This window comes from Rhipicephalus microplus, chromosome 9, assembly GCF_043290135.1.
Source record: "Rhipicephalus microplus isolate Deutch F79 chromosome 9, USDA_Rmic, whole genome shotgun sequence".
NCBI classification, from domain to species: domain Eukaryota; kingdom Metazoa; phylum Arthropoda; class Arachnida; order Ixodida; family Ixodidae; genus Rhipicephalus; species Rhipicephalus microplus.
In genome coordinates, this window is record NC_134708.1 from 63,057,057 (window position 1) to 63,080,667 (window position 23,611).

A 23,611-nucleotide genomic window follows, 5' to 3' on the forward strand; every position below is an offset into this window, starting at 1 on the left:
GAGGCGGCGGCCGATAGAGGCACTGATGTCGGTAGCCACTCATTTGTAATAGGCCAGGCTTCTCGTACGAAGCGACGTGGCTAGGGTGGCTAGAATACCCTAACGTGGCTGCCGACGTGTCGGCCGAATCTTCTCGGTGCTCGAAGCAGACTACGAACCTTGTGAACAGCGGTAGTAAATAGCTGGACCGCTATAATGGCGGAAGCCACCCGAGAAAAAATAATGCGTTCTGGTCGCTGAAAAGCGGCGGCTAAGGGAATCGGGTAAACACAGGTCTTTGGCCAGCCGCGGCGGGCAATTTGATGCGGCCGTTTTTTTTCTTTGGGCGGTGATCTTGAATGCATTCCTGCCGGCCATGGTTTTTATTCTTTTATTTGTTTTTTTTTTTCGCGCATTGCGAGACGCTCTTCTTCCCAGACGTGGAATCGCGGCCGGCGCTGTTTACCGAGGGAGAATGCAGCGACTGTTGAGGTGGAAGGCAATGCGTGCATGCCGCCACCTGGCGGACTAGTTTCGGGCTTCTTCTCGAGAAACATTGAGCAGCATGCGTGCGACGACTGCTGCCTTATCTGTGGGGATTCTATTGTTCCGAGTAGAAAAGAGCGCGTCTGGCGCTGTCGCCGAAACGGGAGCGCCTACCCAAATAACGCTGAAGTTGTGCACGGAACTTAATTTGGGACTCATTAATGCTATGCGTGTGCAATGTAGTGCCCTTCCCGCATGTTGTCTGCCTAGATTTCTACTAGTTCTTGGGCTGCGTTGTCCACGTAGCAGCCAGCACGGGCAACACAAAAGAAAGAAAAAAAAACGCCAACTGGAACTGGAGCAAACTTGTGAAACAGTCCACTGGACACGAAGAAAACGACGTCTGTGCCCGAAAAGAGAGAAAAAAAAAAAGAAATCCCGTTCAGGTATAGTGTTGCGTCGCGAATTGGCGACGTATTTAGTGCCACGGAAAACTGGAGCCCGTGCGTAGAAACGGGGGTACCAGCTCATCCAAGCTTGCTCATTTGTCGCATCACTGAAGCTAGCAAGCCTGTGGCATTGTGGGACACCACAAATTACTGACTGGTGGTATAGACCGAGGTACTGCGTTTCAATCTGTGCTTTCTGTGCAGGCATGCTTCGATGGCCCGCCGAGGTGGTGTAGTGGTTATGGTGTTGAACTGCTGACCCGGAGGTTGCCGAGTCGAATACCAACCGTGGCGGCCACTGCACTTCGATGGAGGCAAAATGGAAAAGTCAAGTGTGCTTACAAAAAAAAAATGACAGGTGCATATCAAAGAGTTATAGGTGTTCAGAGCTTCCGGCGTCCCGATCTTCGGCGTCCCTCATAAGTATACATCCGGTTTTGCGACGTAAAATCCCAAGAATTATTATACTGCCATGCGTCCTATAACACGCCAAAAGATCGCACCAACGCGACGCCATACATAATGGCCCCCTAAGAACGTTTGTTCACAGCAATGGTCGACAACAATTACAAAAGCGCGAACGATAGAACAATGTCGTACGCATCTTCTTCTAAAAGGGATCAGGCATATTACATTAGAATGGTCGTGCGTCAACTGCAGGCCAACACATTCCCGCACTTCCGTTTCCTCCACATTTTCCATCCCACTAAATTCCTACCCTGACAAATTCCCTGGCTGCCCAGCGGTCCCGACGTTATTTCACGTAACGCTGTAATTTCAGCGTCCGCCTGCATGCCAGGCGCTCTGCCGACTCCTCTTGTATTCCAACCTTGCAAGGCTGGGAGGCAATGCTGCGTGACCAAAGCCCGAGTGGCCAGTGGGCGCTGGTTGATCGGGCAAGGTCTCTCTCTCTCCTTTTTTTCCGGTTTTCAAGACTTCACTGTTCACGCCAACAAGCCACATAACTCCATATTTTAGTACACTATAACATAAGGTCCGTTCGATTCGCCTGCACCACGTGAACCAGTTCACGAGGTGCTGCACCTTGCCATTCGTTTCAGCGGTGCAGCATTGACGACCGCTGAACCCTGCCATTCGTTTCGAAAGGTGCAGAAGAGGTGCAGCACCGGTTCACGATTTTCCTGCACCTCCTTCGCTGACGGTGCCGGCTTGGTGCAGGCGCACGTGCAGCTGAGCAGACGACGCAGCACTTAGACGTAGGTGGCTTAGGCGCCGTACCCGCCTCTACAAATGCGGTGTGTTTTGCCAAGATGTTCGCGCCTCATAAACTGTCCGCATGTGCGTTCCGCCATAGGTCAGTGTTTGCTGAACGGCGTAAATTAACCGAAAAGAAATAAGGCCAACACCTGGTCGGCACATCGTCATTCGTTTCGGGTGTCGTGCTGTGCCTACACCGCTGAACTCACGCTGCACAATTTCTGAGCTTCGCGTGCACAGCCGTGAACCGGTTCCGACCGGTGCAGGTGAATCGAACGGACCTATAACTTCATCTCCGGCGCCATCTCGATTCCCCAATATATGTTCACTGACACTTCGGCGTCCACTCTCTCTGTCCCTCTCTTTTAATTACGGTGACACCACCGAAAATATTCTAATGAGAACACTTTGATTGATTGATATGTGGGGTTTAACGTCCCAAAACCATAATGAGAACACTTGTATGTATAGATATTTAAATGTAGAGGCAATGGTGGGTATCAGTCTGGAGCGTGTCTATTTACGACGTCGCAGTTGTCAACATTTGGCTTCCTCATCAAAAAACGTCCTCTTGTACATTACACCCAGCGACGTAAAGGCGCCGACCCGGTCCATCTCACGGAATTGCGAAAGCGGACGGCACATATTGATCGTGACGTCATAAAAGTATAGCTTCTGATCGCACTGCCACTCCACGGTGGTGGCTTTGATGACAAACGAGTTGCGGTTAACCTGCTTCATTGCAATAACAATGTGGCGAAAACATCCGTGTGCGTGAAATACGAAAGAACCTGCATGTGATGCTTTTGTAAAGCATATAAATGTCGCGTTCCTCCATATTCGTACTCCAACAGGGCGGTTTCATTGACGTCCATGCGGGCCATCGGTTGTTTCAGTCTCACGACGTGCACGATACTCAATGGCAAGACAGAGGCCCTTTCTGTGAGGGAGGCAACGGTCGACAACGATGAAATCATCAATGGATGCTAACCACCCCGAGTGGTTATTCGCCACAGTCTCGAGGATACAAACACAGACAGTTTGTCCACCAACAATTAAGTGAAAATGCCGTAAGTTTGTCAGGTCGACCTTGATGACTTAATTTCTTCATCTGCCTTGTCAGATATTCAAGAATTTCTTTTTCTTTCTTTTTTTAAAATACTCAAAGAACTTTCGTTTAAAGATATTGGGTTGTCTCGGACCGAAATGTTCAAATGCATAGGATGAAGAGGGAAAAAAAGCTAGACAAGAAAGATACCATAACGCTGTGGTCGGGGCCGAAACATTATAGGACATAAGGAAGCTTGTGAGCCGGGCCGGAGAGTCTGACAGTGCTGAAATCTAGCGGTTGTCCTGTGTTTGCGCGTGTTCACTAGTGTCATTTATTTATTCATTTATTTAATTTATTTATACGGTCAGCTAAAAGGCCGATACAAGTTGGAGTACTAAAATAGACTTCACACATCATTCAAAGACAGGACCACTATACAGTGAAATAGGGACACATGATGCATCAACAGATAATGGGGCCATTCAAGCCAGAGGCCGCGGAAATCGCCAACGGATGCCTGGATTGAGGCAGCCACCGGCCATGGTTGAAGACGACCCACTGTCTTTCACAACGATGAATGTTAATTTCTTCCTCTCTCTCCAAGAAACACAACCCCTTCTCGCTAACTCGAAAACACTGCCTGCTATATTTGTATGGTGCTGAATGAGGACGTGTTTTTTTCTTACCTCACAATAAGAATATAACTTGAAAACAATAGACGTTCGTTCTCATTCTTTGCCAAGATCTTTGGCGGACACCGCAAATAAGAACACCGGTGGCCTACCTCCACATCTGCCGTTTCCGTCCTCGACCTGCCTATAGCGTTCGCTAGAGCGTGCGAAATCCCGGCGCGCGGAATCTTTGTCATTCCTGATGCCAGACAAAAGCGCGCACCACTTATCGCATTCCCGCATGGTCACACACAAAAAAAAAATGCGGTCGGCCCCACGGTCCTGGAAGTCCGGACCGACCGGCACGGCCTCCAGCACTTCCCCTCACAACAGCTTTATATACCTGCCAAGCCTATCGCCAAGGAAGTCAACAATCAAAGCTACTTTTTTTTTTCTTCTGCTAAATTTTCTTTCCCTCTTCGCAGGACCCGGTCAAATTCTCGACCTATAACAACGCGTGACCGCAGAAAACAAAGGGACGTGTTTCCTGTACACTCCGGGAGAGACAGCAAAACAAGAAAACTTCGAAGAAAGTTTTCCCCGAACTTCAACGCTCTTTGGTGCCACGAGCGCATGCGCGGAGGCGAGGCAGTATACGGAGCCTTTAATCGTCCATTCTTCTTAGAGGTCGATAAGCGTTGTGCCACAACGGCGGCTGCAGGCGCTTCGCTATATACCGAGCTTCCAATTACCCTTCACCTCTTTCGTTGTACGCGGGGGTTTGCCTCTGGAGGCCCACTCGCACGATGATCGGCACTCGTGCGCGCTCCCAATCGCTAATCTGGGAGCCTAGAGGAAGCAGTCTTACGAAGATGGGCCAAACCCGATTGAGGGACACAGCCCACGCTGCGATATCCACGAGGGTGCGCTTGTAACGGGTCACTCAGGGCCGCTCCGTGCGTAGCGCCACCCACACCCAACTAACGCATCAATATCCTCGTACGACCTTCTATGCATGTAGGAAGGTTCATCCAGGATATTGGAGCGTTACTGTGGGCGGCGTGTAAGGAAGATGGCGTCGATGACACCGCACGCTCAGCCTATATGCGTGCGTATATTCTACCTACCTACCTACCTACCTACCTGCCTACGTGCCTGCCTGCCTGCCTGCCTGCCTGCCTGCCTGCCTGCCTACCTACCTACCTACCTACCTACCTACCTACCTACCTACCTACCTACCTACCTACCTACCTACCTACCTACCTACCTACCTACCTACCTTATGGGGTTGCACCCGGCTAACCTTAAAGGTCTCATATTTCTTTCCTCAGTGAAGGGTAGCATACCGGTTGTTCTGAACAGGCTATCCTACCTGGCTCTCTCTCTCTCTCCGACTCCATTTTTCTTCCATTTCTTTCTTAATCTTGTCCACGTATGCACCACCCAGTCACCAAAGTACACTGCCATCTACATTTATTTAATGCCAACAGACAATAGAGAAGAGCAAAGAGGCTGCAAACTGTGTCGACAAGTTTCCACGGCCAGCGGGACTACGTCTACAGCGTTAAAGCCACACGTTGGCGCTAACAGGAAAGTGCCGTCAACTTAGACGATAGCGATAAAGGGGGTAAAGCAAGAAATCAAAAACCGAGTGACACGCCGTGCAACAGGGCGTGGGTGAACCGAGGCTCGTATTTGGCACAAGAAAAAGAGGGGGGAAAATGAAGACAAAAATTAATAAGTACTGGGGACACAGCGTATCGCACACCAGCCCCTTAATTGGTTCGGAGCGAGCGCATGCGACCTGCGCATCAATTTATGCGATAAGAAAAAAAAAGAGAAGAAGAGGAAGAAAACCCTATAGCGATTGTCCAGCGCGTATGTGGGTCGCATAGATGCGATTATACACACAAGCGAGGAAGATGGACCTCGTATACCTACTCCCTCTCCCAGCGCCTTCTACTCCCTCCCGCCAACATACTTCGACGCACCTGCTTCATCCTTCAAACTGCGCGGAGAGAACCTTGATAGATCTAAGAGTCAGTGGATGGTCGCCGAAGAAGCACCGCTAACGACTCTGCCGCATTTCACGCGGGGCTCGTCTTCTTCTTTTTTCAGTCCGAAGTAGGCTTCGTGAAGTGAAATAACAAAACAAGTCGACGGCGAACGGTGAAGAGGGTGGGAGCTGGGAGTGCATTTTCTTCAGCCTTGCCTCAGGGTACTCTATATATACAAGGACTTCTGCGATGAACACGAGTTGCATGGGTGCGCGTCGGGCGATGTTTTATAAAGTTCGGCATTCCGAACGAGCCTCATCATCGGCGTCCCATCGATTAGGCGAAGGAGAGTCGGCCGGGCAACGACGGCCGGGCTCTTTGGGCGCGCGCCCGCTCCGTGATCGCGGAAATGCAGCCCCGCGAGCACCGTATACGTCGTTAGCGGCACCACTGCGCGGGCCCACCAGATACGTGGCCCCTGTATATAAACATTGCTGAGATTGAGCGTGGATGTTAAAGGAGATCGTAAGATGTTTCGTGACACGCGAATGTGCACCGCTTAGCGGCGAGAGCAGATCATCGTCTTTTTTTTTTCCTTTTCTTTTTTCATCGTTACCAAAAAATGTCTTCGAATCGTGCGCCCTCGTATACGCCAAATCGTATTTCTTTTTATATTTTCTTCCCTGAGCATCCCATGCGATGCGGTTCATGGCGCCGCGTACATGTGTGTTGCGTTCACGTATCAATTTCATCTTGTAGCGATCAAAGCATGCCGTATTCACTAATGTCCACCACTTTGTATGAGGAAGGAGCGCGGCTGTTCAATATCTCTCATTCTCTTAATCCATTTCTCTATCTGTCTTTCTTTCTTTCTCGCTTGTTGAAGTTTATACTCCATCCAACACATACGCAAGAGTATAGAGTTTCAGCCGACTGATGTGTTATCACTGTTCACGGTACATGCTTCGATTAAATATACCTTGAATGTTCTATACCTACGCACGCGCGTACTTAGATAAAACAACGAAAGTCAAAGAAACGCTCACCCGATCGCCTGCCTGAGCACGCACGTAATGCACGCAATGACAATGAGGGTTTCTTCGCGCAGCGTGTCAGCAGGGTGTGGTTGCCTTGCGCGGTTCGAAAATACAGTCGTATTGCGTAAACACAACGACGATCATACCCTGTTGATAATTAAAGCAGAGAAAATGGCGCGGGAACCTGTCAATTGTCTGAGCAAGCGATCGATTGCACTCATATAGATAAAGAGCTTCAGTATCTTGCGAATGGCGCGCCTGGCTAATAAATCTGCTCTTCCACCTCGTGCCTCGGGTATACAGATTTTGTTGTTTGTGCTCTCTCTCTCTCTCTCTCTCTCTCTCTATATATATATATATATATATATATATATATATATATATATATATATATATATATATATATATATATATATATATATATATATATATATATATATATATATATATATAATGAGATCTAACAGACAGTAATGCCAAGGAATGTACAGGGGAAGTTATTAGAACCAATTGAATGTAAATAAGAAGAAAGAAAAGTGGATGAAAAAATAACCAGCCGTGCTCACGGCTGGTTATTTTTGGTGCTGGATACCCGCATTTATTGGTGCAGGATACCCGCATCCCTTCGCCCTTGCTTTGGATGCACCTCCCTACGAAAATGTCTACGGATGTACTTGTATGTGTATCTCGCAATCTACAATGTGTGTCTAACCCAAACCTACACGATGTGAAGAATTGCAGCTAAGATGAACTTTCCGTTTACTGTTTCCTTAAAGAGCGAAATGCCTTTTATACAACAGCATCGACAATTGTAGTCACCGTGGTTGAATGTTCATAACGTGAATTCCATTAAATAAGAAGTCCCCGCCACTTTAAATGTGTGTCGGCATAATTACTGAGAGCAATAAAAGAATCACCTAGACTGACTAGCCCCTTTTGTGGCTTCGCCACCTGATGGCGCTCATCGACACACAAAAGCTTCGATAAACTTGCTCCCCTTCAGGGCGATCGCTTCGCGTTCCTTCTCGTCGTGTGTCCATTCGGCGAAGCGCGAGCACGCGGACCATAATGGCGGCAATTACCATCTCGTTCATTCGCGCCGCGGGTCACGCATTGAGGACGACCGCTTCCATCGCCCACTTCGCGCGTGCGCACCGACACTGGCGCCACCTTCACCTCACAACAACGTGACGTCACGATTTGTTGCTAAACAGCATCTAAGCGCGTGTACAGCATGCGCTAAAGAAAAAACGTGCGTACAGAGTGGATAAACCAATGGGATACGCTGAACTTGAGTAGATGCAGCTTATTTGCACGAAGCTATCGCTCCGTGCTAAGGAAAGTTGTTTGCGGATATCGGATCCTCAGGCAGCGAAGCCTGCATGGACACGCGTGGTGTAATGGCCCCTACACCGTAAATTACAGGTGCTTGGGTATCGACAGAAGGTATTGATTGATACGTGGGGTACGTCCCAAAACGACCATGATTATGAGAGACGCCGTAGTGGAGGGCTCCAGAAATTTTGACCACCTGGGGTTGTTTAACGTGCACCCAAATCTGAGCACACGGGCCTACAACATTTCCGCCTCCATCGGAAATGCAGCCGCCGCAGCCGGGATTCGATCCCGCGACCTGCGGGTCAGCAGCCGAGTACCTTAGCCACTAGACCACCGCGGCGGGGCCCGACAGAAGGTAACCGTGGGCCTGGAAGTGTCCGGCTTTAGTGAAAACGTCAAACACTGTAGACGCCCAGGGCCAGGTCTTCAGAGCTTTCAGTTCGTAGTTCGTGGGACTAACGTTTAGCTAGCACAAACTAAAAGGACTGCCACGCTTCCACGGAACATGGCCAACTTCGCTCTAAGGTGAAAGTCCTATAGATACCTCAACAAATGCGAAAATTCATCGTCGGCACCGACAGCGTAAACTTACTGTGACGACTCCGTGTGATGTCATATAACTTCACTGATCGAAATTTGTGACGTCATCTTGGTATGACGATAGTTATAACGCGAACAAAACGACGACACAGGGACAAGAAGGACACGAAAGACACGAGCGCTAAAGTTAGCGCTCGTGTCTTTCGTGTCCTTCTTGTCTCTGTGTCGTCGTTTTGTTCGCGCTATAACTATCGTCATGCCATACCAACTAGCCCAAGCTGCCACACTTCTAAGTCGTCTTGGTGTCACATAACGTGTTGTCATCACATGATGTCATCACATGACATCACATGACATCTTCGTTGGGTCCAAAGTGGGTCGATCACGGAGGCCAGGCATTAACTTGGTTATGTGTAGAAAGCTTTCAGTGCCTTCAATACTGGAGGCAATGCATAAACACGTTAAGCGATGAACGCTTTCGCGGAGAAGCGATGAGTGTCAATGCATCGACTGAAAAGAAAAAGACTGGCTCTCGCCTAGGCGTCGCGTTAGTCGGATACCTATGGAACCACGTGAGCATTTCTTAAAACTACTCGGACGGGAGCTATGACTACGTCTGTAAAGCTACAACCTTCGAGTGACGAAAAATCATGCAGAGTTCTGAAATTGACTGCGTCAGAAGTGCAATATGACAACGCTGTCAAAATGTTTGCCTTGCACAGTTCTCGCCTCAACTGTTGCTAGAAGGCCTTATTTAGCATGCACCTATTATTTCTACCGCTAGAGGCAAATCCTCCCGAATGAATTCTCTCGCCTGTGTATTTGTCTTTCGTTGTCGGGTTGTTTAGCGCACTTTTTAGAATGGTCATCCGGAATGTCCACCAGCAAGCTCTATCGTAAAAACTTGCTCATCTTCTAATATGTGTCCTATTATAAATCTAGGGAAGCCTGTTATAATTTGTATGGGTCTTGATCGTTTTATTTTTCACAAAGAACTTATTCGGGCGACACGTTTAGAAGTTTAGCTACGGAAAAACTCAATGGACGCACGTTGGGCGATACGGGCCACCACCGATTACGTATCCCTCGCAACGCCTTTCACCGCACGAATGACAAAAAGGCGCAGTGTTATACACCTGCGACGTCTTCCCGTATCCGTTTCGCCCATCCATCCTTTCTGTACGAGACGTGGACAGCCGTCCTACGTAGTCGCTCGGGTATAATGCATTTCTCAAGCGATGCCCTCTCTAGCACCTCGAAACCCCATTAGCCAAACTGCCAGTCGGCAAACAAAGAAGCAGCAACAAAACTAACTCCAAAAACAACTCCGCTATACTGCGAAGAAAAGCAAGAATGTCCGCCATCATGAGCGGCGGCACGGCGTTGCGAAAAGCGTATACGGGACTCTCAGCAAGGCTCTCAGCACCCGCCCTCGCTTCAAATGAGGTCCGGCACCTCTTCTTCTTCTTCTTCCAACAAAGGTGCGTGGCCCCCGCTCGAAAACCCAAGCGCAACAAAAGACAAAAAAAAAAAACATACGGGATAGAGAAAATAAGGAGCGTGCGCATGCGAGACGCCTCGCTGACCCACATACGAGACGGCGGCGAGATGAGGCTGGGATCGCTCCCCTCGAGCACGCGACGAGTCCGAGAGCCTCCGCGGACGCAGCGAAGACGACGCTCCCACGACCTTCGCATCTGCCAAGCGAAAGCCCGCCGATGACCTTTTCTTCCTTCTCTTATGTCTTGTTCGCTTCGTGGGCATAAACCCGCGCTCGATCTTTCCCAAGCTTTCACCATCGGAAACCAAAAGCCCCTCATCTCCGGGCGTGTCGCGGAGGGAGGAAAAACAGAAAACTAACTAAAATCCAAGCGGCTACGGCGGATGGAACATATGCTCGCTACACGCGAAAAAAGAGGCAGCCGGGCTGGACTACGAACACGCAACGAGGGAAAGGTGCCGCGGCGGACGATGCGCACGACGGCAGACGAGAGGAACTCCTCGGCGCGGTGGTAATCGTTCGCGCTTGGCTGAACACGCGTCTGAATCGGCGGCCACGTACGGCTGTGGTACGTCCTAGAAGGGCGGAAACGAGAATGGGCGATGTCCGAAGCACGGCAGATCACGACGTGCACTTGGCCTTCAAAACTGAATCCGGAATTTCGGCAATACACGGAAGCATATTGTCTTGCAGAGTCGCGGCTGGCACACAGGGATAATTGTGACGCTCAGTTCGAACCCAACCTGTGGGCCTTCCGGAGAATCTGTACCATTTGCACGTAAACAGCTCGGGGTCATGTGGGCCTATGCCGAAACGCCACGGGTACGACGTCATACCACAGCCGGACAATTTGAATGAAAGGGAATGGTTGTGCCACGTATTACGTAAGCATTGCCATTTTCTTAGTGCGAGTCGTTGGCCCGTGTCACTGAAAGGCCTGCAACTTACGCCCTGCCACCTCACGGTTCTCGCTATTTTGCTAGCAATTCTACTGTCATCGCCAGGGTTGACAGGCGACGTGCTGCTATACTGATCCCTGCCTTCGTGCCATACCTTAGTACTAACAAGCGAGAACACGAAAGTATTGACGCCATCATCCCCAAGGCTACGAAGAGAGTTCTGGATCTCCAGGTGGCTACCTCCAACGCAAAAGTCAGGGCGTTGGGTTTGCTCAACCCCTACCAGGAGTTGCGGGAGGTCCACATCATAAATCATCGTATACGGCTTATGCAGACAACCCCCGGGCGCCGCCTGCTCAGCTGCTTACACGTCCAGCACAGTTACACACCAGAGGCAGTGGCGCGTATTCCAGAACTTTGGCGCCAAATGATCTGGGTCTCTCTCCGCTCCCTAATAACATGGATACACACACGTATGAAAACTGGCAACAAGCGCCGACTAGGACGCTTGAAAGATAACGAGGCTTCCGACCTGGTGTATACTACGTAGACATTGCAGGACCGACGCCCATGGGATCTTGCACGGCCGCTGTAGTTCACCGGAGAATGCACGTGAACGGGCTCTCCTTTCGAGCACAAAATCCAGAGTGGGCTGAGGAAGTAGCGATAGCGCTTGCTGCCACGGATCCCAATTCCAAGATGATAATCACGGATTCCAAAACAAAGCGTGTGCTCATTACCCAGGAGAAAAGATATCCCCCTTATCTAGCCGTATTCTAAAATGGGCTGCCACTGATTCAACCCGATACATAATTTGGGCCTCTGGCCAACAGGGTTTACGAGGTAGTGAGGCCGCTGACGCGGCCGCCCGTACGATTACCCGCCGGACTACTCACCCTGGCTCCCATGACTCGGAATCTATTACACCGCCTTTTCCCGGCTCCTGCAAAGGGGCTGAGCAAAGAGGATTAGCGAACTTTAAGGCACCTGCAGACAGGTATACTCTACTATGTCCTGCAATTATCAAACACTTTGATCCAAACACTAATGGGCTGTGTCCACACTCTTAGGGATCTGTAAGGTCTTCCACATGGTGGCCCGGGGCATGTGCAAGGAAATCCCCAACTGCCCCCTTCATTAAGTCCCTCCCGCGCTGCATGTCCGACTGTCCTCCTCAACTGCACCTCGCTGGAGTCTCAACGAACTCTGGAGACGGGCGTGAGTCGGGGCCTCGTAATGTGTTGTGCCGGATTAGGGACGCCAACCATGTAGTGGGGTCATGAGTGGCTTCCAAACTCTCTTTTTATTTTTACAATATATGTTTACATCTTTCTTTCTCTTTCTCTGTATATGCTATACTGATGGCGTCATACGTAGTGGTTCTGCTACACACGCGACTCTGACCTCTTGACGTACAGATAGACTCCTAATACCAGGGGCCGAATTCAAATACACCTCATTGAATTTGGGATTCTACGTACCGAATTTGCAAAGCTCGCTTACGCTAGAATTACACGGAAGTGGAAGTTCCTGCCAACTATGACGCTAAACGCATCATTAGAGAGGTCGTTGACAAAGTCAATAATAAAAGTAAATGGAAAAGAGAATGCACGAAAGAAAAGCTTGGTAATTATGAACCAAGGTTCTTTCTATTCTCTCAAGCGCGTTCAGAGGCAGCATGCACATTCTTGAGCCCAGTTATTCCCTGTTGGCGCAGCCAGCACTGCAGGCTCTGTGAGTTACGACACATGTAGTTGCGTCCCCCCCCCCGGCTTCCGCAATTGAACAAAAAAGTGGCCTATATAGATACATGAGCCAGCAAATCACAATAAGAAAAAAATAAAAATGAAGGGTGTATAGTTTTGAATAAATAGAAAGTTCCCGTAAATGATCCCGTCATCTGCTCCTAAATGTCACCCCGCCGCGGTGGTGTATATAGTGGCTAAGGTACTCGGCTGCTGACCTGCAGGTCGCGGGATCGAATCCCGGCTGCGGCGGCTGCATTTTCAATGGAGTTCAGTGAAAATGTTGTGTGCTCATATTTGGGTCCACGTTAAAGAGTCCCACACGGTCTAAATTTCCGGAGCCCTCCACTATGGCGGCTCATGACCATACGGTGGTTTTGGGACGTCAAGCCCCACAAATTGACCAAATAATCAATGTATGCTCTTAAATGTGTCTATGCACTGCACTTCTCGCGGCCTGTTTATGCTTCAATCACCTCCAGCTTCAGGATTTGCGGCATGCGACGATAGGTACCAAAAGCGAACGAAAGATAAAAATGAGCCCTCAACAAAACTAGAGGGCCTAAGAACGATGCATATATGACCCTGGAGGAGTCTTGTACTTCGGGTATATTGGGATGGGTGAACATGAAGTTTTCCATTTCAAAGCGAATTGAGACCAAGAGTATCTTAGAATACAAATAGTGCAACTACTATTATTAATAATAATAATAATAATAATAATAATAATAATAATAATAATACTTTATTGTACACATCCATAAGAAATACAAAGAAACGGGCCTGTATAAGTCCCCAGGACTTGTGCGACTAGGACCGGCAGAGCCGGTTACAGCGATGTCGATACACGGTAACAAAACTATTGTTGTTTCCTTCTCAACGAATAGACAAACGATTAACACCATTACTTTTTTACAGGCAGAAAATAAAAAAGAGGAACAAAGGAGGGACACAGAGCATACGCGGCATACAAATAGACCATGTGATTTTACAGCTCAGCGAGTAATCTTTTTAATTGCCTTTTTGAACTCACTGAAAAAAATTCGTCAGGTAGTGAATTGGAAATTTTCGGAATATACACACTTCTACATGCTTCTCCTTATCTGGTAGAGAACCAGGGTACTATAAAACGCTTTTTTTTTTCTCTCTCAGGGGTCGACGCGTTACATAAGGCACTTTAAAGTCATCACACCAATTGTATCTTAAAACAACTGACTTAATAAACAAGTCCTGGAATACACAAAAGCCCAAATCCCGAAAAATAGTACTGGCATCTCTCTTACTACACTCTAAGCCAAAACGGAGCAACAGGGGTATAGGGGTTGCTCCTTTCAGGGAGCAATTGCATTGCCACTCCCATTACTCTCCTAAAAGGAGTAACTGCAGAGGGAGGAACCGTTGCTCTCCTTTCAGTTCCTCCTTCGGGGGATGAACAGTTACTCCCTCCAGTTCCTCCCTGCAGACCAACAGTTACTCCCACCAGTTGCTCCCTGCCGACCAACCATTACTCCCACCAGTTGCTCTTCTAAGAGCAACAGTTGCTCTTTACCGTTCCTCCCACGTGTTCGCAGTTACTCTTTGAAAACCACCTGCACATGCTTCCAGTTACTCCTTGGGGAAATGAGTATTTATCTCGAGTATGCTTGTCACACGCTTAACACATGGCGAGAGCTCCTTGGAAGAGCACTGCTCGGGTGCTTCTAACACAAAAAGTGGACAATCTTGAAAGGAAAATAAATGCTTTATTGTTCTTTTTATGAGGCGACGTGTGACCACACGTAAAAGTAGACTTCGCCACACCACAGCCAGCACTAAACAAACACCATAATACATCAAAGGTTTTCTGCGTCATCCGTGGAAAAACAATCTTGAATTTCTAGCATAGGACAGTCTGTGTCATCATTGGTGAGAGAAGGGCAACTTCTCCAATTCTGAAGAACTCAAGTTTCGCAGCTGGTGTTTCCATCAGGCTAGCGCAGCAGAACGTCACCGCAGGCATATGTGAAGCATCTCATTGCTGCAAGAAAAAAAATAGAAGTGTGAGGTTAAACATGCCAGAATCAATTCATAACAATGAGTCACACACACTGCAGCAGCGCTTACATTCTAGGATGTCTACTGCAAAACGAAATGTGAAAAAAAGGAAGGTTCGGCCAAACGTTACTTGGCAAGCCATATAAATGCTGATGTGGTAGACGCTCTTCACATGATGTCTCAGACAGCAATATTCTGGAAGAAAATGTGCAGCACCTCAACAAGGCATATTTGTAGCAGTTAAAGATACCCTTAGGTTCAGTTAACTTGTTTCCTATACACAGCTGAGTGACATTTCTATGAGCCCATTCACCAATGGGCATTCTAAATGAGGTCATGTGTGTGGCAAATAACACGTACTGTCCGCTCATGTTAAAATACTTATTTAGCTCGTGCACATAGTTGCTCTCGATTCTACTGTTCTATCATACGCTGCTGCGTCTTGAATGGTGCAATACCTGTAGGCACACGCCAAGCATGCAAAGCCTGCCTGAAAGCAACCATTTGCAAAGGCTACATGATAATCTTCAGTATATTTCTTTGTACCTGACGCAAATTGCTGGACAAAACTATAGACAAATAAATGTAGACCTTGCTACCTTCAAAAAATGCTTTAAATTTAGAAAGCTAGGGTGCATTTGTTCACTCGGTTGACGAGTCACAGTCACGAGATATGTAAACAAAGCAATATATCTTAAGGCATGCACAGATATTCTGATTCTTTGTTTGACAGTATCACAGATAGCTTGCCAATACATATATATTTGAGAGCAACAAGATGTGAAGCTTTTATTAGTTCAACGTCTTGTTGGTTCACAGCCAAACAGGTTACTGCTTGTTAGACAAATTGGAATAAGCACACCATGCTTTGCAAAAAAAAAAAACATTATTAGAAGTTAGCTCCCGGTGTGAAAGTCTGCCTATTTATTTTGTACTGCCTTCTACATGTGCCACAAAGACATTTGTTGAGGATGTGCTACCAGTCAAGCCAAGATCGCATACTTGGTCAATGTGATGGAAATACAAACGTTAGAAACACTGCCACCTCTAGTAAGAGCATAACACTTCAGTATCTTGGACTAGCAAAGAGGTGCACAAGAAAGTTAAGCCCACTCTTGCGGAACTTTGAACGGGAATATTTCAGAGTGGGGGAGGTCAACATGCTGTGGCACTTTTAAACCCACGAAACATCTGCAGAAAACAGGGTAAAGGCAAGTCAAGAAACGCTGTTACGAAGGCCTGCGCATGGACAGCTTTGTGAATCTAGGCCCAAGTGTTATGCTTTGTGCAAGCCAAAATCCATGTAAATAGGGAAAGCATACTTTTAGGAGTACCAGCGTAAACAAATCTTGGCAGTTGGCTTTTTAGTACAAACAGCAATACCTGCAATGAAAACATAAACATTTTATCTTAACGGTAACAGTGTGAGCACACTCACGGGCCAGCGGAGCCATGTCGAATTGTCAGTGCCAGTGTAACCATGTGGCATAATGAACTATTCTCTGGCCAACACATGCACAGTTTGCCCCTAAAAAGCGATGCTTTCATATACGTAGTACAAAAAGTCTGCACTTACCAAAATTCACTTGCTTTCTGTACTTTAGCATTGTTGGGAGCATCTTTATCTGCAGTATAACCAAATTTGTGTCATATCCCTGAAAAAAAAGTAAAAGACATGCATCAAATATTGTTTCATTTGGTAGCAGTGAAGTCAGGTTAAGAACAGCCAAGTGGGAATCAGCCTAATTATGTGCATGCGGCAAATCCCAAACGGCGTTATTGAGGTTGTCGAAATTTTCGTCGATTGGTATTAACGTCGATATGTGACTTCAACGGCATGCCAAGTTTTCACAGCGCATAAAGATTTCATGATGCAGAATAATGACAGCGCTAACGACAACATACAGCATTTATGATTGTCTTTTACTATATTCAGTTTTGCTAAGGTTTTGCATCACTAAAGAAATCTGAAAGATTTGGGTCATTCCTCCTCCAATTGTTCTGTCAATATGTAAACTGCTCGCTTGATGGTGCGCTTATAAAATAGTACGTTCAGCGCAGAGGTGAAGCAAGTGACGCAGTGATGTGGGCATATTTTTTTTTTTAGGCGTGCGGGGAGGGGGGGGGGGGGGGGGGGTCCGCTTATCTGAATAGGCCGGGCAAGCGAATATGGTCGTCAATTTGGGCTCCCTACGCCCGGCCTAAAAAAATTCTGTGCGCAACCGCCTGGCTATGCCAGTGAAGTGATGCGACAATGATTTGTTCACTTACTGATTTACATACACTTTACATCTCTAAAAAATGCGGCCCAAGGCCCCAACACTCAGCCGTTAACATTACATAAAGCCAATGGTAGAAAAGTGCCAGTATGAATGCAGCTACAACCCCGCCCCAATGTTTTTTCAAGCGAGGTAGTGTTGCGGAAATGAACTTTTAACTGCAAAAGTACACTGGCACTGCAGTGGTGACAGGGTAAGCAAGAGGGTATGCAGGCGGTAATAGAGGTCCGATACGGCTAGCAATGGATACGGTGAATAAGAGCAAATCATTTCTCTTTGAATAGCGCAACCACTCAACAATGTATTGTAAGAGCGTTAAATGTTGCTGAAAATGCCACTCACCTGCACGCTGATGCATGCACAGTCCTTTGTCCGACGAGCGAACAGGCTTGCAGATAGCTGAAGACGTGTTTACGATGTGTTTGTTCCACCCAGCAGCAAAATCCACAACTACTTCGCGCTCCATAAAGATAAATATACACTAACCTTCATCACGAATAAGTAGAAACGCAAATCTGCGACACACACACACGATCAAAACATAGCTCACAAGCTCGCACGTCCATGTGCTCGCCAACCACAGACCATATGACAATGAGTAAGTAGTGCGAACGCGAACCTAGTTGCGCGGAAAAAAAAAAAACGTCGAGCAGTGGCAGCACAAGCGTCAGCGCAATAATTTCAGTGTGTTCTCCTAATACAATTATAAAAAAAACTGAGGTACACTAAACCTCATAAATAAATATAAAAAGTTGAGTGTAACTTTTATTTAGTGCTAGTCAACATAAACACTGAATAAAAATTACTTTGTAACTTACATCGTTTGCTACACTAGCGCCACACTTGTCGTGCGGGCGCAGATGGCGCAGATTTGTCATTCTGCCTTCAAACTACACGGTGAAGCGTGCTACTAAGTGTATGGCTGATGAGAAGCGCGTCTGGGTCCGCCTTTTTTTTTTTTTCTTCTCCGATATATCTGGGCGGGGGGGGGGGGGGGGGGGGGCGTCCTTATGCACGTGTTTCGGTGCTTGATCGACTTTGACGCCCTTACTTCGTGGACGAACGGCGTGTCTAGGCTTTTTTTTATCGTTGTTTTGCACGTGTTTCGGCGTTCGGTCCGCTTTGACGTGCCAACTCTCCATTCTGCTGCTGCGTATGTTAGCTAGTACTGTATTCTCAGGCCTTCTGTGTTCAGCCAGCGCTGCTATCTTATTATCTACGGATGCTAAAATAAATCACTGTTTTGGTTTGGTGAAGTTTGGCACACAGAACAAACAAAAATCTGGCCCATGAATATCAATGTGGGCGGCATGCATATTTGTGTGCAGTGTCCTGCCGGGGAGTAACCGTTGCGTGACGAGAGCATTTACAGCGGTTCCTCCTTCCGTTGCTCCCTTATAAACTTAAGATGAATACAGTTGCTCCCCCATTCTCGAACAAGTCGGCCATCTTGTTCCGCTTGGTCTTTTCGGAGAGTAACAGTCGGCCTGAAGGAGTAAAAACAGCCGTTGCTCCCATTTTGGCCATTTTTGGCTTAGAGTGTACGGTAAGCTACACTTTTTAAAATATTTCGAAGTAAACTATCAATGCGTGTTTTCCAGCGTTCTGGGCAAAATGCAAAAACTGTTATCCCATATCTCACTGCACTATATGCTAACGAATGAACTATCATTTTTTTCACTGCTAGAGGCACCAAGCTTTTTATATTGAAAGGCAGATATGCCACACTTTTCAGTTTGGAACAAATAAATGCCATGTGATGTTGCCAAGACATACAACTATGAAAAATTACGCCTAAGTATCTGTATGTTTCGACATTTTTTACTGCAGAACATTTGCATGGATTGCAATGTTCGGTGTGAAGAAAAATTGGTATATTCATTTTTTGTGTTTTTTAGGGCTTCGAAATAAGATAAGTTTTGTTTTCTTTTCATTTACAATTACGGAGTTTTCTTCAAACCATATCATAGCATTATGAATTTCACTCTAAAGAGCATTAATCACCCCTTCATAACGTATGTGACGTGTTAATAGCACCATATCATCTGCATACTGGTACACATTGGCTTTACAAGTTCCCAATTGGAAGTCATTCATAAATAAATTAAACAGTAATGGTGACAACACCAATCCTTGTGGCACACCAGCAGTAATATATTTTCTATTGCTAATTACCTCCCTACATACCATAACGACCTGTGACCTGTCTTGTAAGTAATTATAGAGCACATCATAAAATGGCCCCCTAAAGCCCAAACGAAATAGCTTTTCTAACAAAATGGTATGGTTCACTGTTTCAAACGCTTTTGCCAAGTCTAAAAATAGAACACAACAGAACAGGTTCTTGTCTAAAGCCGCATATATTTCATCACTAAACTCTTCTAGTAATACCATAGTACTGCGATTAGCAATGAAACTAAATTGCCGGGGCGTTAGTAGCGAGAACTTCTGTAAGAAGGACGTCATACATTGACGCAAAAATTTTTCTAGTATCTGGGAGAGTATAGGCAAGATAAAAATTGGTCTGTAATTTTCTATATCATCTTTTTCCCTGCTTTAAACAATGGCTTAACTATTGCCGTTTTTATTTCTCGGGAATCGATGCACTGGTTAAAAATCCATTTAACATAATAATAATAATAATAATAATAATAATAATAATAATAATAATAATAATAATAATAATAATAATAATAATGATGATGATGATGATGATGTATTCTAATATGAACAAGTATGTTTGTAGGGCAGCAAATATATATAATTTACAGGAAATTGGCACAGCCCAATTGCTTTACATTATATAGACTAGTATACCAGGGAGATACCCGGAAGTGACGGGATCGCCGCGGCGTTGGGCGTCGGAGGTACCGTAGTACGCAGTTGTTCCACTGGGCTAGCATCGTGTTACACCTTTCAAGTGCATTTCATCCGGTGGATTCGTCCAAGAAGCTTTTCATCGTGTATAGCTGTGTATATTTTTCTTTTCAGGAAAGAAGTTTCGCACACTCGGCGTTTCTTCGAGATGGCTGATTGAAGTGAACAGGGAACGACTTTAAAATTTTGTTCCATCCTGCAGTAAAATTACAGCGCAATTATTGTAAAATTAAACACTCTTCAGAAAGAAGATGCGATGCGAAAAAAAAAAACGTAAGTATAGTGGATAAATTTTTCCTTTTAGAGAAAGGGCGAAGTGCAACACGGAAATGTCACTTCCTGAGAAACCTTGCTCTGGACGTCCGTCAACTTCGTGTAAGGAGGAAGATGCGAAAAAAAAAAAATGTATGGCTCTTGCGCTAGAAGACCGGTGGAGGGCCCCTCATGGGTTGGGTAAGTTATCTGCCATCGCTTCAAGCTCATTCAGCAAACTTAAAATATTTGGGGATGAAAATGGTCGTTCAGAAATTTCTGCCTCGAATTTCAGCCGACGTGCAAAACACTGCTCAAGCGAACAAAGGCCGTGCTTCGAAATAAAAGCACCGAACTTACCCAAGCTTTCGCTCCAAAGCTGTTACTCATAACTAGTCATAGTGCCGTTCTTACAAACACACACAAAAAAGAAGGAAACAGTCTTACGTCCACTCACAGTTCACTTAAGTCAGCAATTCATAAAAGACGTCGTGTGCACGAAACTGTTTTCACGGAAATGAAGTCACTGAAATGAAGTCACCGTACCCGAAAAAAGCTGCCTGGCCGAATCCGCCGGATGCAATGAACCCGATAGCTGTAAAGCCCGCTAAAGCCCCTATACTCAAATGGGTGTTGAGGATATTCTTCTAAGGTTCTAGGGAGGCTTGGCACGATGTTAGCCTAGCGGGAGAATCGCGAACTACGGTATATAGCTCCGTACAACGTACAGTGACAACGTATCGCCAGTACGTTTACACTTTTCGATACTCTCTCAAACGCAGTTAATCAATCTTGTCACAAATCATGCAGGTTGTTTCTCGATCTGTTCGCAAAGCAGCAGCCTCTGTGCGTGCCACGGACTGTCTTTGTCAGGTATGCATTATCTGAAGTAGTTTTGTTTTCTGAAAATCAGTATAAACGGTTCAATATTTCATTCACCTTGTAATCGCTTAAGAGATCACTGCAGCTGTTGCTCAAAAGTGAAAACAACGTGTTCTGCTGATACGACCCTCTTGAGGGTCATTCGCCGCCCCGCCGCGGTGGTCTAGTGGCTAAGGTACTCGGCTGCTGACCCGCAGGTCGCGGGATCAAATCCCGGCTGCGGCGGCTGCATTTCCGATGGAGGCGGAAATGTTGTAGGCCCGTGTACTCAGATTTGGGTGCACGTTAAAGAACCCCAGGTGGTCAAAATTTCCGTAGCCCTCCACTACGGCGTCTCTCATAATCAAATAGTGGTTTTGGGACGTTAAATTCCACAAGTCAATCAGTACGTGACGCGAAGTTACGAACAAGCCCAACGTGCAACTGCAGCGGACACGGCAACGCTGTAACGACAAAATGTCTGGCCGCAATGTGTTGTCCAAGCTACATCACGGGCAGTGACCACGGCTCAAGCGGGACCACGTTACGTCGTCGGAATTCCAAGAGAGCGTCTTTGCCTGGCAAAAGGCTCGAGCGAACGTCCGAGGACCTCACGCCTGAGATATATACGCATCCGCAGTTCGTCCATTGCGAGGCACGACTGCTGGCGTCAGCAGGACGAGACCCGTGACAACATCTGTTGTATGTGTAACGCATGCGCCTCGAGTTTCGGTGACCCCGCCGCATGTGTCCGATTTTCCGCTTTCCCTTCCTTCTCACATATATTTATTTTTTTTTTTCGCCCTGCAAGCGCAAGTTGAAATCGTCATGCGTGCAGAACGAAGAAGCCAGCACGCACCGGCCACGACACGCACGAACTTCTTGTTTTCGTGTTGCAAAAATGGCGCCAGGCCGTTTACATGTCTACGACCGCGGCACGACATTTTCCCTCGCCGCGTGAGAAGACGGCATCGAGAGAGACAAGAGACGGAAAGAACGCATTAAAAGTGAAAGTTCGTCAGACGCCAAAGCCAAAAGAGGTAGCGGGCATGGCGTTGTTCCGTTTTCCTCCGCGACCACGTTTTCTTGCCTCCTTTTTACGTTTTTTTCGTCTGCTTGGCGGTTAGTAGCAGACGACGGTATAGGCCTAGGAAAAAAAAAAAAGCAGAATTCGTGCGTAATTGACCGACGCAGGCATGTGTCCGCACGCAATGTCGTCTTCCTCGTCTAAAAAAAAAATCTGCAGCGGAATACGTAGTTTTTTTTTTTTTTTTCGGCAGGATCCTTCCGGAAAAGCGGCCATTCTTCCGGCCTGCTTCTTTCCATATACGCAAGTTTCTTCTTTATGGCGCCGCACTTTCCTTACCGCAACTGAAGCAACCCCGCTCGTTGTCAAAATGTGCTGTACACGGCGGAAGGAGAACTTCGGAAATGGCGTATACGGCTACAGCTAAGCACGATTGAAGTCCAAAGTAACAGTACAGTCTACACAGCAATAATGACCCGCCGTGGTGGTCTATAGTGGTACTGGTGCTCAACGACTGACCCACATGTTATGAGTAAGAATCCCGGATGCAGTCGCCACATTTTGATGGACGCGACATGTCCTAGGCCCGTGTGTTTATATTTAGGCGCATGTTTATGGAATCCCAGGTGGTCGAAGTTACCGGAGCCCTCGTTCCTCGTAATCACACCGTGGTTTTCGGACGCTAAACTCCGACACTTGGGAAATTATACAGTGCGCGCGAAATGAACATCACGCAGCAAAGACGAACACGGTGCAGAGATTCGCTGCGCATGATCGTGGGGTTGACATTGTGGGAGATATTACATCTTCGTGTATGTATTCATTTGTTCGTTTATTCATCTTCGTACTTCCGAAGCCCTCGCGTACATTGCGTAAAACGTTAATGAAATGGCGCAATTTCACTAATTGTACTGATCTACAATGACGAGTTTGAAAAATGGCAACGAAACAACGAACAAGTAAGCATATATAAATACAAGTACGAAAGTTTGAGTACGCTTGAGCTACGCCTTCTAGAGTGCAGTGCGAAGCGTATTCAAGCCCCATTCGCTTGCCACGCTTTGCTGCCCGGCAGACGCCTCAACCGTGACTCGAGAAAAAGAACAAAGCCGCATAACGGTGGCTCTCTTAAACTCTCTTGGAACTCAAGTATGCAGTTGCCGGGTGCCCACTATACGTCATAATTGGTCATTTTTCAGCAGTAGCGAAGTACCCGTTAAGTGTCCTACTAAACAATGCGCGCACATACGCATCTGCGCGCCTTGTTGATGCTGTGATTATAATGATCAGTCATGTCTGAGCGCATTGTAATCGGTGTGACGTCACCCTGATGAAATCCGTGGCCGCTCGTTCCTGAGACAATCACCGAGATTAGGGTTAAGCTTGTTTGCATCATCCAGTTCACACTGGTCATGTGACCATTCTGCCTG

The 23,611-nt window shown here is 46.9% G+C and overlaps 1 protein-coding gene and 1 long non-coding RNA gene across 2 annotated transcripts in view; both read right to left on the bottom strand.

Annotated features, from left to right (window-relative positions):
* Rab23 (RAS oncogene family member Rab23) overlaps positions 1-23,611 on the bottom strand; it is a 65,509-nt gene that overhangs the window by 34,246 nt on the left and 7,652 nt on the right. The window lies entirely within an intron of this gene.
* Positions 14,574-17,741, bottom strand: LOC142771834 (uncharacterized). The gene is made up of 2 exons (XR_012886173.1): positions 17,507-17,741; positions 14,574-16,540 (listed from the first exon to the last, which is right to left on the bottom strand). It is a non-coding gene; the product is annotated as an uncharacterized LOC142771834 (long non-coding RNA).